Raw genomic sequence first — 16,214 nt, 5'->3', positions numbered from 1 at the left:
ACCCTTTCCATGAAGAACTTCTTCCTAATGGCCAGCATGAACCTTCCCTGGTACAGCTTGAGGACATTTCCTCTTGTCCTGTCAGTGGTTGCCTGGAAGAAGAGGCCAACCCCCACCTGGCTACAACCTCCTTTCAGTCGGTTCTAGAGAGTGATAAGATTCCCCTGATCCTCTTTTTCTCCAGGTTAAGCAACCTCAGCTCTCTCAGCCACTCCTTACAGGACACACGCTCCAGATCCTTCACTGCTGATGAAATCTTAAGGCTTGGAAAGCTGAAACAATTTGCCCTGTATAAACTGTAAAATCTTTGATCAGCAAGTTGACAGTCCAAGCCCAAGAGCAAAGTTCTACTTTTCAGCCAAGAATTCCAAAGGTAAGCATGCTGCTTCCAATTTTACTTTTTCTTTTCTTTTTTATTTCCATTATTAAGTGTTATTTTCTATAGAAAAAAAATTGTTGATAAGAAAAGCAATGTATCTCAAAGCAAAGCTTATTAAATGTCATAAAAATTCTATACATCACGGTATGGGAGAATTTTTTTGAACTTTTGAACTCCAGATTCTTCAAAGCATTGCTCCACAGAATCTATCAAAGCAATGTGTACTATTGCTGTGGAGAGGATCTTATTCTTGATGCAGTGTATTTGGTATCTTTTTGAAAGAAGAAAGTCAATTTCTTGTCACAGAAATCTTTGAAATTCCTTCTAATGGGAAGTACTTCTATTACTTTACTGGTTTTATTCACTGCACTCTTTTTTTTTATGGCTAAAACTATTCCAAGAAAGTGGTCTTAGCAGTTGGCTGCTTATCACTTCATCTGTTCCTGCTGTTTATTCTTCCCTTGAAGCCACACTCCTGTGTTAATAGCACTGAACTTGTCCCTGTAGCTATTGGTCCTTATGCAATAAAGCCACACACCACAGACATCAGATGCAATTAGACTGTAAATCAAATAATCAGGGGGAATGCCAGAAGTGGAACCATCATCTCTTCAGGACTTTAAATAAAACAAGCAAGGGGAATGCCAGAAATTGAACCATCATCTCTTCAGACTTAACAACGCAAATCTTGATAGCTTAAGTCAAAAACTAGTATGGACAGAGTGATTTTCACTTGCTTCCATGATCTTACAGTTGCATCTATACCAATATTAATACCGGTGTTAAAACTGATATTAATAATAACAACAGCATCATAAAAATTCAGATAAACTGCCAGTATATCTTGAAGATTCCTCATTCATTGCTGATAACAGCTTTCACTAATCTTCTTTCCCTTTTTCTTTAGGAGATTTTTGTGTTCAACCCAGAGCCAGCGACAAAACAACAGCCTGACTTACACAGAGCCAAAAGTCTTAATATTGGCTCCTCAACACCACTGAGTTAGAAACTGTTACAGACAGTTTGTGGGAGAACTGGTGCAGCTCCACATATTTCCTTCTCTGTCAAATGCACCAGCACTAAAATGTAAATTTATACAAATTTATACAATAACTTAGGATTTAAAATTTTTATGGCTAACCCATTATAGAAATAAAGCAAGAACATTTAGTTTGTCTTGGACATATTCTGTGCTGACTTCTGTCTCTAACACACCAAAATTCAGGTATTTGACTTTAATAAGTCCATTTATTCTGCCCATAATTATATGATCATTGGAAGACTCTGGAAACTGAGCTTTGTGCTCACTAGATTCTCATGACTGAATTCATCACATTTTGACACCACTATTTTTTCAGATTCATTGTTAATATTTGAACCATAGCCATGGAATATCTTTGCAAGAGTGTATCTCATATCAGTCTCATGAATCTCAGGATTTAGTGAAATAGATTTTATTCTCTCTGAACCATCCTAAATTACAAAAAACCTCCACATTTGCTGATCATTGCATGGAATCATTGGTGGTTGTCCTAACTTGATTACAACTGAACTATCCATCTCACTATATAAATACGTTTTTCTCAGATGTGCAAAAGTTTTACATGAAATTTATTTAATTATTTTTTATCTTGTGTTTTTTCCATTCTTCAAACTCAAGTCATGCTAATGTGTTTTGTTTGATCAAATTGCAAATATGAACCCAAGAACTTTCTGTGCTGGCATAACTTGCTTGTATTTTCCTGTGAGATATCTGAAAGTCAAGAGCAAATAAATATGGATTGAAGAAAGAGTATCTTTCATAATATGAAATTTCATAATTTGAGTCTTTCATAATTTGAATATGAATGGGACATTTGATTTAAAACAGTTACTCAGTTATACAAGGAGATAGAGAATCTTGACCAAAACATCTCTCCTTAAAGATTGTTCAAAGTGTTCTGGTTTTCCATACTTAAATTCTCTTGTGTCACTTTCTTTTGTTACTACAAAAGATAAAGATTTCATTTCCTTTACATTCTACTGGTAGCTGACTTTATTGTCACCATAGGCCAATGAAATTTTTTCTAAGTCTTTCCTGTTCCCCTTCTAATGCTAGCCTAAAATAGACTCTATTTGGAGGATGATCTGCAAGACAGACATTTTCTTTCAGCTCTATTGTGTGTCTCTTGACAGTCTTTTCATCTGCAGATATGGCTTCCTCAAAGCCATATCTGTGGTGTCTTGTGGATACAATGGGAGCATGACATGGGTAAAGCCAACGCTTGAGTAAAATTACAGAAAAATTACTGTATTTTCTTAAGTACTTATATAGTTAGTTACCAAGTTTCCTTTTGAACTAGACGTAATGAACAAGACCATCAGGATCTAGTCTATAATCACAGATTCAGTTCCCCAAAATGTTCAGGAGAGTTCTTCAATCTTAGAAACACCAGTTCCTTCCTGTTCTTCATGCAGCTTTTAATAAAATTTACTTTTTTTTCTGTCCTTATGTTCAGTGAAGTACTTTTCAAAGCTCAGTAATAAATGTTTTTAATTAACTTGTGATTGATTTAATAGGAACACTTACTCATAGTATTACACATGGTTCAAAAATCAGAGATAACTTACAGACATCTGCTCCATTCAATATCTGAGATATATTCCATCTCTAGTTGACAGAAAAAATCCTCATACAACAGAGAGCTAGGGACTCACAGCCAGCTTCAAAATTATTCAGATGACCACAGTGCTCATTTAGCCATACAATTATTTGGTCCCATTTTAGTTACATAATTTTAACTGCAATATTAATATATCTCTACATCTTGGCTTTATTAACTACAAAATGTCAAGAAATACAGAATTCTTAAGTTGTCTAAGCAATGTGTGCATCACAGCAATCCATGCTATAAATGTACCTTCTGCACTGAACTCACTTTCCACACTCCACACAGGTTTCTTATAAAAAATTCAAACTACTTCTGGCTTGAATCCAGAATATTGAAAAGATTTTCTGCATTCATGGGAACAAGATTGAGGCCAAAAGTTCTGCTTTTTTGCACAATGAAACTCTTCACCAGAAAGATATATTTTGGGTAAAGAGAAAACAATGTTTTTTCCTGGATACATTGAAGACTACATATTGAATCTTCATTACTGTGTATAAAATAAGAACTAAGATATTTCATAGAAAGCATTGCATTCCCGGTAAATGCAAGGCTGATTTTTGGTTTTATAGACACCAGGATTGAACACCCTGCTCCTCCACCCCTAACCTCATACACTGTTAGGAACTGTTCAGAAATAATTTTTGCCTGAGGGATTAAATTCTAGCATTAATTTCTCCATTAATATAAATTCAGATTCATAGATATGTTCAGTGTTTATTTCTAATATACTCAGAATACCTATCACTCTCAGCAAGATTTGAAAGATAAATGAACTCAAAAGAATGGGAAGAAATTCTTTGGCTCTGCACTGGGAAATAGTTATTGTTATAAAGATGGAAAATGTTTGATGCAGACATAAGGGACAGTGAAGCTAAACCACCAGCTTTATACAATAGGAGAAAAAAAAGCAAATAGGCAATTTTTATATATTTGCATCACACCAACCATAGTTTGAGTTTAGGGAAACCTTCCACTGTTCATCTTGATAGCCCAAATCAAAAGGAAGTAACATGTTATGCTGGGGTGCCAGGCCAGTGATAACATTCATATTTTTATAAGAATCAAAAAGAAAAAAAATTAAGTATTGAGCAAAAAATTTTTTGAAGAAATTAGAAGAAGGGCTGGTGGGAGAATTTTCTCACTGTCTTGTGAGGTGAAGAACGAAGCTTGGTCCTAAGCAATTAATACAATGTAGAAGATGAGATGTGTAGTAAGAATTACAGGAAAGTACTACCTTAAATATATCTTTGGCCTTGCCAAATATAAGATTTAAACAATTTAGTGAGCATGTACTCCATTTGAGTGCATAATTACAAAGATTATATATGCTGATAGGGTAATTGAATTTGTTAATGACAGTCAGCCATTTGCAAATACAATTATTTAATTAATGTACACAATTGCAAATAAAACATTGTGTCCTTCACAGGTTTTAAAAATCACTTTCTGTATTCTGGAAATTGGAAGTGGTGATGGGATTTTAGTTTGCTACTCCACACTGATCAGCAGTTTTGTAATCTACAGTCTTTAATCAGACAAGCAAACTCTTCCACACCTGTATCTGACTGTAAAGAACAAGAGTGTACACCATCTCTTCACCTTGTGAGCTAAAAGGAGAGAAAGCTGTTCCTGCAACTTTGTCAGTTAACTACTCCTTAGTGGAATGTTAATCACACTCAAACAATGGAATAGAGGGGGTGACTGCTAGCTGCTCCTGTCATGCTTACAGTCATGATCTCTTAAAATTCTTCTAAATGTCTGCTTGATTTTGACCAGGTTAAGATCCGGAAATTCCTTGGTACAATGCAGCTCAGCAGGCATTCTCCAATCACCAACATCACAGTACCTTGAGCAGCAAGCATGCACACCAGTCATCCTTCAAAATAGCACATCAGTCCTTTCTGGGAATCTTTTTTTTTTCCATCTGTCTGATCATGTGATACCAGTCAAAAATCTGGACAAGTCATTATTGCAAACAGTTCCAAGGAATACAGAATTAGCAGAACTATGAACACATCAGATAATGACACTTGGTGATATTGCTGAATTTCAGTATCACATTTTCTATTACAAACAATATGACTCACTTAGTAAAATACAGAGATCCTAAAGCACTTTTCCAAAGTAGTAAAAATCATAAAATAATATAATATAGGTCAGAAGCTTTCACTGTGATCATGTATGGCTTTCCACATAATACTTTCCTGGAGATTTTAACTAGCCATTCTTATCAATTCCTGATGAAGTAGCAGAGGGAAAATTTACTTCTTTCTTATTATTCAGTAATTCAGTGGCACACCTGCAAATACAACTCAAACTCTGGACTTCCAGCACTGCACTTAGTCCTAGAATAAATTCTAATATGGTAAGATATCAGAGAAAGAGAAGGAATTGTACAAAATATCTTGATACTAAGCTTTATTTGCAGGGATTTGTAGCGATGAAAAAATTTGTAGGATTTCTGCGATGAAAAAAAAAATTTAAAACCCCAAAACAATTTAAAAAAACACAACAAACTCAACTCACACAAACAAAACCAAAAGAAAGAGGCAAGTGAAAAGAAAAAGAATAGGCAGGTACAAAGAGCAGTGATAGGATCTCCACACACACTTATTCCTCTGGGTGGAAAGATATTTGACCACTAGAATAAGAAGCCCGAAAAAAGTGAAGCCGCCATTTTTGGAGATACTCACAACCCCACAGGACATGATTCTGAGCAGTCTGCTGTAGCTGATCCTGCTTTGAGCAAGGGGTTAGACTGGATGATCTCCACAGGCCTCTTCCTATCTCAGCTACTCTGTGATTCTGCTACAAATGTCTAAGTACTGAAGAGCCTGTGCAACAGATTTGGTGGGTTTCAGAGTTATCAGAAAAAATCACCATCATTTCACTGTGAATACAGCACAGATTAGTCATTTAATGAAATCTCCTAAAATTAATTAATATTTTCTCCCCGGCTTGATTTCATAATTCATAACACAAAGAGGCATAAAAGATCACCAAATTGCACGGAATACACTACTTTAGTAACAGGGATTCCTTGTAGGAATCTGGATTCTTTCCTTTCATCTATGAAAACCCCTAATTCTGCTTTATTTTTAGACCTCTTGCCACTACACTCTTCCACAACATGCTGATATGCAGCATGTTCATGTTCATCATTGTTGACTAAGGCTCTGTTGCCACTGTGTAGAGAAAACATCAGCTTAGCCTGCAATAGCACTCATCATAAATAACCATCACAAACAAGCATTTATGATATAATCTATATCTAGATTCTTAGCTCAGTAGCCATGTGGTTCGAAATGTATTTAATTTCTGTACAAGTTAAGGGCAGGGAAAAAGGTCATACAGACAGGACAGGAAAATTCTGCTTTTCCTTTTTAGATTCTCTTTTTGTATATGCCATGACATTTTTATGTTTCTTATAGAACAGTAGTAATCTAAGAATATTAATACTTCTCTATTTCACAAAGAAAATGGATAACTTAAGTTTGTAATGTATGCAGAAGTCTTAAAGGTAATTGGAAGACATTTATTTTGAGTCTCAGTAGAAAAACACGTAAGGAAATTTTATTATTAGTGTTGTTACTTCTCACTATTTGCAAATTTAGGATGGATTCTGCCAACAGTTGTCCTTCCCTCTGTTCTCAGAAAAGAGGCCAGGGAGGACTGAGTTCAGAAAACTCATGGATATTCTGCCATCACATACTATGTCAAGGATGACATCCTGCCCTCAGGTTTTGGTACAGTATCAGTTTATTCCCCTGAGGGAGTAACTTCATGCTCACTTCTCACCTCTCTGGAGTGCGTGTTCTCTCATTGTGATAAAACATTGGGCATGAAAAATATAAGGTCTTATGTTATCCTGATAAGAGTGTTATATTTTAAATATGTAGTTGAACTCTCACTGGATTCATTCGAAAGTGATTAAGAAAGGACAAAAGAAGGCTTTTATGCAAACAGCTCTGCCTATAGGGGTTGAAAGTGACCTAAGTGTATTGCATCAGATCAGTACTTAGATTTGTGTTTAATTGCAAAACTTTTCTTTAAACTGTTACTTAAATGGTGCAGAGAATGGGTGAGAAGATGGATATCAAATCTTCCTGGTGAACATCCTGCTCATTACATGGTACTCTGCAGACCTTTAAGCCTAAAGCACTCCTTTGAAACTCTATCACTTTCCATAGGCACTCTGAGATGACTCGGAGTATGCTACAGTTTTCGCCATTTTCATGAGGTGCTGCTGTTTCTGTTGCAAAAAACTTATACTTTCTAATGTCACATCATGTAGATGATTAAGTTTACAGACTGATTTAAGGCTTTAAGTTCCTTTCAGTTCTTGCTCTCTGAGAACATATTCTTAATGAATAATTTTCTTCAAGTTATACCTCCATAACACCACAAGCAATCTCTTTTTACTAACAAAACAACTTCAGGGTTTGTTGTTTTGGGGTTTTTTTGTCAGTTAAAAACTACAGTTCATAATCAAGAATCATGACCTGCTTTTGTTCATAATCTGAAGTTATGTAACACATACTACCTATAACAGACAAAATTGCAATACCTTAATTCCTAATGGGTTCTATTTTACTTGGAAAATGCCTCAACCCAACTAATTCAATAAAAGGGCACTAAAACACCTTGTCTATACAGCAAGGCATCAGTTTTGCCGATGGCTACCTGCAGTATCCCAGTTCTCATAAATAGCAAACATCTCAAATCTTAGAGGACACAACAGCAGTCCAGGTGCAAGTTTCTTTGTCAAATCGCTGTTCAAATTGACAAACTACTTTAGGAGAGGATAGTGATTATCTTTAGAAACACTGTAACATGGGAGAAGCTTGATTTAATTTAGTCACTAGCACTGTAATTTAAGTCATGATGCATGCTTTAATTATTCAAAGCAAAATGTTCTTCTCAGAGAATTTTCATTTGGGATCCAGTCTTTGGGAAAGCCGAGTCATGTATGGATTTTCTTGCCACAATAACTGTAAATATCAGGTAGAATATGAATGGAAATTTTTACTAATTCTGTTTAGCTAATGATGAAATCCTACTGTGTTAGAATTGTATGACTGATAGAATAATCATTAAATTATATACATTAAATTTATAAATTAATATAATTATATCATTACAGTTTTTACAACTACTTTTGGCCTAATTAATGATATTACTCTATTATTCCTTCCCATCCCAGTACAGAATTCCATATTCATATAGGACTCTTCTGATACAGGACCAATAAGTTAATTACTTACCCTTAGCACCTGAATAGTCACACTGCATAAATTGTTCATGTCAAGAAATTTGAACAAAACTTCCCTTGTAAGAATACTACTAAAAGCATGATTTTTGAAGTCATTCTTAAACTTGGCAAGATAAGTAGACTAACAACAGCACTAGATTAGTGATCATTACAGTGCTTCACATTTACATAACACTTCTAAATATTTTATAATATATACATGACTAAATTAAACCTCAAATGCTTCCAAGAGACAAAGGAATAAATTACACTTACCTTGGAACTCTAAGACAGAGAAATGTTAAATCACTGAATAAAGCTGAAGTGGTGGGGGTGGGAATCCCAGTCATACACTTGAGTCTTGATCAAACTAGTAGCACTGCCAGAACAAAACTAAAAAGATACAGATTAACAGCCAGAGATTCTGGAAGGTTTTGTGTAACATCTATTAGTGGAACTGTCTTTAATTTTACGTCATCCTATTTCTGGTAAACAAACTCTTCCATCCTATCCCACCACATCTCCAATATAAAATATTAGAAAAAAAAAACAGTCCTGAAGAAGACCCCTTGATTCAAATCCAGACAGTTGTGATTATTATAGAATCACTTTGCTGTTTTGAGGTTTCTTTGCTGTTGATTTTTAGTGAGTAACTAGAGTGGTTTTCATATTACAAAATATATTACCATCATCATTAATAAGGACCCTAAGTCCTGCTCTGTTATATGAAGACAGTCTTGAATTCTGATAAAATAAATCAACTCAGAACATAGTATACACTGTTGATCTATGTGTACATCTGCAGCTTACAATGCATGTATAGTCGTTTCTTACTGTAATAGGCCAGTTTCATGCACTTTTAGAATAAATTAGTCCTCTTTACATGCTCTTCCTCATTTTTTAAAAGAAGCCGTCTTTATGACTAAATTTTACTCCATTCCCAGCCCCTCCAGACCCAAAGGGATACAAAAAATTGGGACGGAGTATTTTAGCACCAAAAGGTTTTTCCACATGTGGTGAACCTATGGATTTAGTTACAAATTTCTTATTAAAACCAACGGAAGCCTCAACTGTTCGGAATGTCTGGGCTTTAGCAAGGTCTAACACATGTTTAACTATTAAAGATATCCTGAAAAGTTTAGCATAGTGATCATTGCATGCAGAGTGTCTTTGCTACTCACTATTTGATCTTCTCTCTGCCGTCATTGAACACGATATTTCTTTCTCAAGGCAACCAGTAAAGACAATATTGAAAAATCATTACAAAATGCTGTCCTTTTCACTTGCTTCTTTGGATTTCACAAACAAAACTAGACACTACTAGACACTATACATATGCCACATAGCCTGATTATAGCCAGGGAAAATCATGCGTACTCTAAGCAGTCATTGCAATTATACTAAATCCGAATCACTGGAAAATTAATGTCCTTGTATGTCGTTAAACGCAAGTGCTGGAATGACACTGGCTCTTATGTCTTACAAGACATAAGGACTAAACTTTTAGCTAGTGGCTGAATAGGACAGGATTCAATATCTCCACCTGTAAGGCAGTGATAGCTGGGGGCTTGGAGGGTTAGCTCAGGTGGCCAGGGTTACTATCATATTCAGTACTATCTTCCATCTTTCAAAACCTCCTGTGGTTCACATGTGTGAAGCATTCTGGTACACAGTGTTGCCAGAAAAAGGGTTCTGCATTCACAGGGGGATCAGAAATGATCTGTTTCTATAAAATGTGACAGTCTCTGGAGATAAAAGGCATTTCCTAAGTATCCTCTTCAACTCTATTTCTGAGCGCTGGATAAAGAGGAGACATTTTGATATTCCTCCTAGCACTTTTGTGCAATCAAGTCCTACTTCAGTGCTTATTCTATAGTCACCTTCTAACAACTGGAGATGCATAATCAGACCTCATAAATGAGGCATGCCACTACATAATCTATAATGAGATGTACTCTTTCTTATAGCAAAGCATCTGGCTTCTGCATTTTAGTATGAATCCAGCCACTCCATATTTAGCCCTTGATGATGAACATTCCTGTTAAAATGCATTTCTTTTAATTCTGTGGCAAATGATTACTAAAATGACCTCAATACATCTACAAATCATTTCAGTAGATGACTACAAAAGGCATAGAATGTTATGTTAGCTAGAGGAATTGCCACCTACTATGGGAGACTGCTGTGTAAAATTTATTTAGTGTATGCATGATGATCACATCAGCCAGGATATTACAAGACTGAAATCAATTACTAATTAGAATACACAAGATTCAAAAATTAAAAGCAATTTGAACTGAACAGAGGAGGATAAAACAAGCTCATAAACAAGCAGCTTTCCTAAAAATATTCTCATGTGAATGGTGGAGTGGCTTTTATTGTCCCCTCTTCCAAATATTTCACTCTTGTATTAATGAAGGACATTAAAAGTCACAAAATAATGAGTGGGAGAAGAGAGGCAAGGATACAAAGAATGAATTAAAATTCCTGAAGAAAATTAGCCAAATGTTTTGCTTTAAAGCTGTCACCTAGCAACTTGAATCATTGCTAAAAGCATAGTTCCTTTTTTTTTTCTCAACTTCAACTCAACTCCTTTTTCTCAACAAGGTAGGCAGTAGAAGTTATGTGTAATCAGATACTCAAATGGTCTATTTCTGTGTTCTGTCACAAGCAGAAGATTAGCTTTTCACATTTTATAAAACCAAATCTCAGTTTGGGTTCATGTCACACTAGTAGAGGTTGCTCTCATCAGCTCTGGTTATTGCAGTCTAAGAATTTGTTACACACTGAATCTGTAAACGGTTTGGAAGCAGGCTTATAAAGAAATATTTAGTCACCTCAGATGAACCCATCCTTAAATCCATACTAATTCTATAACATTGATAACATGAGCAATTACATGTTATGGGTTCAGTCACCTCCAAGGAACAACAGGTGGAAGCAAATCAGGTCCGTGTTACCTATAGTGCAAGTGATCAGCAAATGACATGCTGTGAAAATGAAATTAGAACTCAAAGTCTTGCCAGACTACATGACTGGAAAGTCCATCACAGTAAAACCACAGTAAAACTGTGCCACATTTAAGGTAAAGTTGGGCAGCCTGTGGGCCAGCTGAACTCCAGGACTGAGTTGACATCTCTAGTTGAACAAGAGCACTACGTTTCTTCATGAAGCATTATGTAGAGCCATCTCACAGAAAAATGAAATAAAACCCAACAGAGGCCGACTTACACCGTGTTATCACTTAGCATATCTGCTTCTTGCCTTAGGAACATGTTTTTCAAATACATAAACTTTTGATAGACAAGTACTGTAATGTGTCAGATGATTGAGGTGACAAGAACATATAATTTTACCATCTTCTCCACCAAAAAAAAAGTGGTCTTCCTTCCTGTCTCCTTGTCTCTAAAGTACTGAGTATATATTATATTCATGATTTTCTTCTTTGTAGTTTCCTTCTTTCCTAATTTTGCAGCTCAATGTCTTATTCTCACTCTTTCTGTCTGGTCAGAATATTTCTAAATTATTCTCTAACATAGCATCTATTGTATTCACCTCCCCCAAAGTGTCCTTGTATTTATGAAATGAGTTTTCTGTGCTTATATGAAAAAGTTCTTCAGATTTATAACCCCAAGTACAGTGAAGCAATATTGAAGAAGCAGATAAACAATCTGAATTTATGGATAAATGACTCTGTAGGTCAACAATTCTAGAATCCATCATGGCCTGCCAGTTATATGCTGTCTGTGCATGCAACGTGTAAAGAATATAGAGCTAAAAAGTTTTCCACATGGGCCTAAAAGGATCATAAACTAATTTTGTGCATAGTTACAATCACTTTAAACTCATCTGCTAGCAGAAAAAACAATTCAAAACATGCCCAGTGAAATTTAAAAGGTTGATCTCTTTACCCATGATGTATATTAAAACCTTTGGGTTTGTGTAGAAATGGTCTGGGAATCTATAGACAGTCAACTCCTGCATCTTAGCTCACAGAATATTGGCATTGGTCTAGATGTCAGTATCTTCATAACCCGCCTGAACTAAATCAGCAGAGAGTGTCTGTCTGTGCTCTAAGCATATGCAGGAGAGCAAAGAGTTTAACGCCTCTAATTTGAAGGCAAAGCAGAGACTATTAAAGGCAGTGCAAGGTTATAACAAATCCAAGCTCATTGGAATGTCAGATTTTAATTTAAATAAATAAATAATGTTATTTTCCCTGTGAATTTTATTTTTAGTATGATGACATCTGGTTGGTTTCAAGCTATTTGGACTTAATATCTAAGTCCTGACTACTGTATACACTTTTACGATATAACAGAAGGTAAAAGATAAAATGAGTTCTGTAAAGCATCTTTCACAAGAAAGGTGCTACTCTGTCAGAATCTTATAGTTGCAATAATTTTTAAAGACCTTTTAAATTAAACAAATGTGAATATTTCAAACTCAAATTATCTACATTTTCAATTTCCCTCTACATGGGTTTTTTTCAGTTTATAAAACTATCTGAAATACTTCAAACTGAAAACACAAGATGATTTTAAAAAGGTTTAATTATGTAACAAGTTGAAATTATATTTCCACATCCTATCCATTTTTTCTCATATATAAACCTACTTTTACACATATATTTTGAATATATAAGATTGAAAACTAATCAGGCATTTTACCTAACATAAAGGCTAACTTGTACAGGACAGTCAAAAAATAATCTATATAGAATAAACTGTTATTGCCAGTCTTTCTATTGCCCAAAGAAAATAAAACATTGTGTTATGCTGACTCTATCCAGTTTATGTCAGTGAAGCCTGGCTGTAAATATCTCCTGACAATTCGGCAACAGTGTAAAAATGGTCATAAAGAAAGTTTCAAATCCTTGCTGAAAATCCTCAGCAAGTAGACTTGCACATCCTTTCAGTGAGTTGCCATGGGACATGCACTGTGAAAGTTCTCTTTCGTCAGGAATTATTTTTCTATATTGAGGGAAGGGCGTATCCCCCTGTTTTCTGAGGTTGAACTTGCCTCTGTCATCTCTCTTTGTCCAGCTGATCTGAAAACATCTGCCTTAAAATCTATACCTTATCCCCTTCTACTTCACTATTAACCCATAAACAAAAATAAACAGAGGTGAGATATTGATTTTGCATCTTTTTCTTCATTTTTAGGATAACTGAAACACATAAAATCTGACTGTTTCTGTTCATTTATTGAAGAAAATAAAATGTAGGGGTCTTCATTTTACAAGAATGCTCACATTTAAGTTCCAATGCTGCCCAAATCAAGTATCCTTTAATTTTATCCCCGATAGAGAACACTGCAGAACGAGTAACAGCTATGAGGGAAAATGTTAGAATAACAGAACAAATAGATTATGAAAAGAGAGGAATTGTATAGACAGTAGAATAAGAGATTTCATTTTTCTCTCAGATATAAAACAGCTTCTAGAAATAATACTGAAATAAGCATTTTTCTGATAGCAGTAACAGCAGAAAAGCATCCTCTACTGACCTGTAAGTCATATACAGAGAGTATTCCGGTTACTATTTTATCAAGAACATTTGACCACAATTCTAAATACCCTCAAGTAAGATGATTTCTCATTCACACTCCCATCCTCATACCATGCTATATGCATTTGCTCCAGACCTTTAAAATTGTCTTCTGTATTTGATCTTCATTCACTTTGATGTTCAAGCAAAACAAACATACCAAGAATCAATATTTTCATAGAATCTGGTTTAATGTTAATAAAATAGTGCCATAACACCAGTGTGTGTGGCTACATTTTTTTGTCCTTTTGTGCTTCTGATCATGCTTCTTTTCTTTAATAATTTAAATGAGTAGAGATACACATCTGCTTTGGTAAGCCTTTCCTAGGGATGGTGTTTCAACAGCAGGTAGACTAGAGTTCAGACCCTTATTCACTTTCTCCTGTTTCTCCAGGTGCTATTCTTACACAAGTTCAGATTCATATAGCAGATTCTAGTACTAAAGGATGTAAAAAACACAGTTTCTGTGTGAAGAATGTTAGAACCTCTAACCAGAGAAACAAAGAGGCATGGAGATCTAATGGAGTGTCTTGTCCTGTAACAAAGTGCCCTTTTGTCCACACAAAATGGCATAGTACAATTGCAGCTGAAGATTTGGCTATACCTTAGGTTTGCCAGTTCAAAGCTTAGGAAAAATAAAACCAAAAAATCTCCACTCAATATTTTTCTTTCTCTTTTTGTTTTTTGCTTCCAAATAGGATTTTAGTGGAAGTGAAACATAATGCAGATTAGGTTTGCAGTTCTGGGGGGGACACAGACAATAGAGACTCTCAGGGTCCAATAAAGATGCAGAAGATACACCTCCAAGTACTCAGGGAAAAGTCGTAATTTAATATTAGTTCCATTGTTCATACTACTTCTAAAATGAAAACTCAAAATTGCCGCAAATTAATTTCTTGAGAGTGAAAGAAAAAAGATTTCATAAGGATGAAAGAACACTAGAAAACAAACAGGAAAGAAACTGACATCTTCTGTGGACCTTTATTGAACTCTTTGTGGATGTCAAGGTAAAAATATGATGTTTTTAAAGTCGGTATCTTTGATCATATAGTGTGCAGCTTCCTTCCTCTTTTTCCTTTTTTTTCTTCCATTTGTCTGCAAAAAGCAGTAATTCACTGATTTAGATGTGAAAGAATTCCAGATCTCCCTCAAACTTGATTAAATGTAATAAACAGTTCACCACAGTGCATTTGCTTAATGCACTTATGCACAGTCAATTGTTTTCACTTACAATGCAACATTATAATATTAACCTTAGCAAGGAAACTATGCTCTGCCTACTCTTTGGATAAAGTGTGCAACAGTGCCTTTGATATGTTTTACACCATGTATCCACCATGGTATAATTTACTGAGAATAGAGTAAGAAACAAAGCAAGAAAAACCTGTCATTTTTTCTGATAGTTTTTAGCTCTTGAATGAGTTGTATGTACACTGCATCCTATTGTGTAGGTAAGGAATGTCAGCATTATTTCCAATAAATCCATAAAACCACACCTAGATTTCTAATATGATGACTCGGAAAACTGACAAACATGGAGACTTTAGGTAACCTGGCTCAAATTTCACTTTGGCTGGTGATGAGTCAGAGTCATCTCTGCCCAGAGTTAGTTTACCAGCCCACTGGTGAACCATGATGGTGTTTGTTCAGTCACAGGTGGATGTGGGGCTTGTGGCATTCCAGTAGCCATTTATTTCGTTTGAAGTGGGAAATAAAAACCCCCACTGTGAAAGCTAAGTTGCAAGCATGTGCTTGAGTTAGTGTTTATTCCTCAGATAAAAACCCCCACTGTGAAAGCTAAGTTGCAAGCAAGTGGTTGAGTTAGTGTTAACTCCTCAGATGATTTCTGTAGTCTGCTACAAAGTGATACCAATAATGAATACGTTCTCTCTTTACAATAAAAAGGAGACTAGGAAAAGCCATATCTGGGTTTATCTCTCCAGTATTTCTCCCTCCTTTTAAATCTCTTAAAGCATATGCCTTTTTAAAAAATTAATTCAACCAGTAATATTAAATAGTGCCTATAAGTGGATTATAAAAACACCACTCATGTTCTATGCGTATTTTAATGTCACATTAAAAAAAAAAATGGAAATACAGGTACGTACATGTTCTCATGCTATGCTTCAATTTCAGTAAGCAAATGTACAGCTGTATGTTGTTAACATCAAGGACTTGCATGGCCACAAAATGTATACAGTTATTTGGCAACTCATTAGCAAAAACTAATGCAGATGTGATTAATTCACCAAGCATAATCATTGTGTACAAGTGCAGGCTTTGCAAATTTGACCTGTAGTAAGTGACACATCAGATTTGATGAGCTGTAAGTCTAGGGGAAAGGGAGACTGCTCTTTCAAATAGCCCAGGGGCACATACTACAC

Source organism: Coloeus monedula (genome assembly GCF_965178545.1).
Source record: "Coloeus monedula genome assembly, chromosome: 6".
NCBI lineage: Eukaryota > Metazoa > Chordata > Aves > Passeriformes > Corvidae > Coloeus > Coloeus monedula.
Note: the sequence above shows the minus strand (reverse complement) of the source record.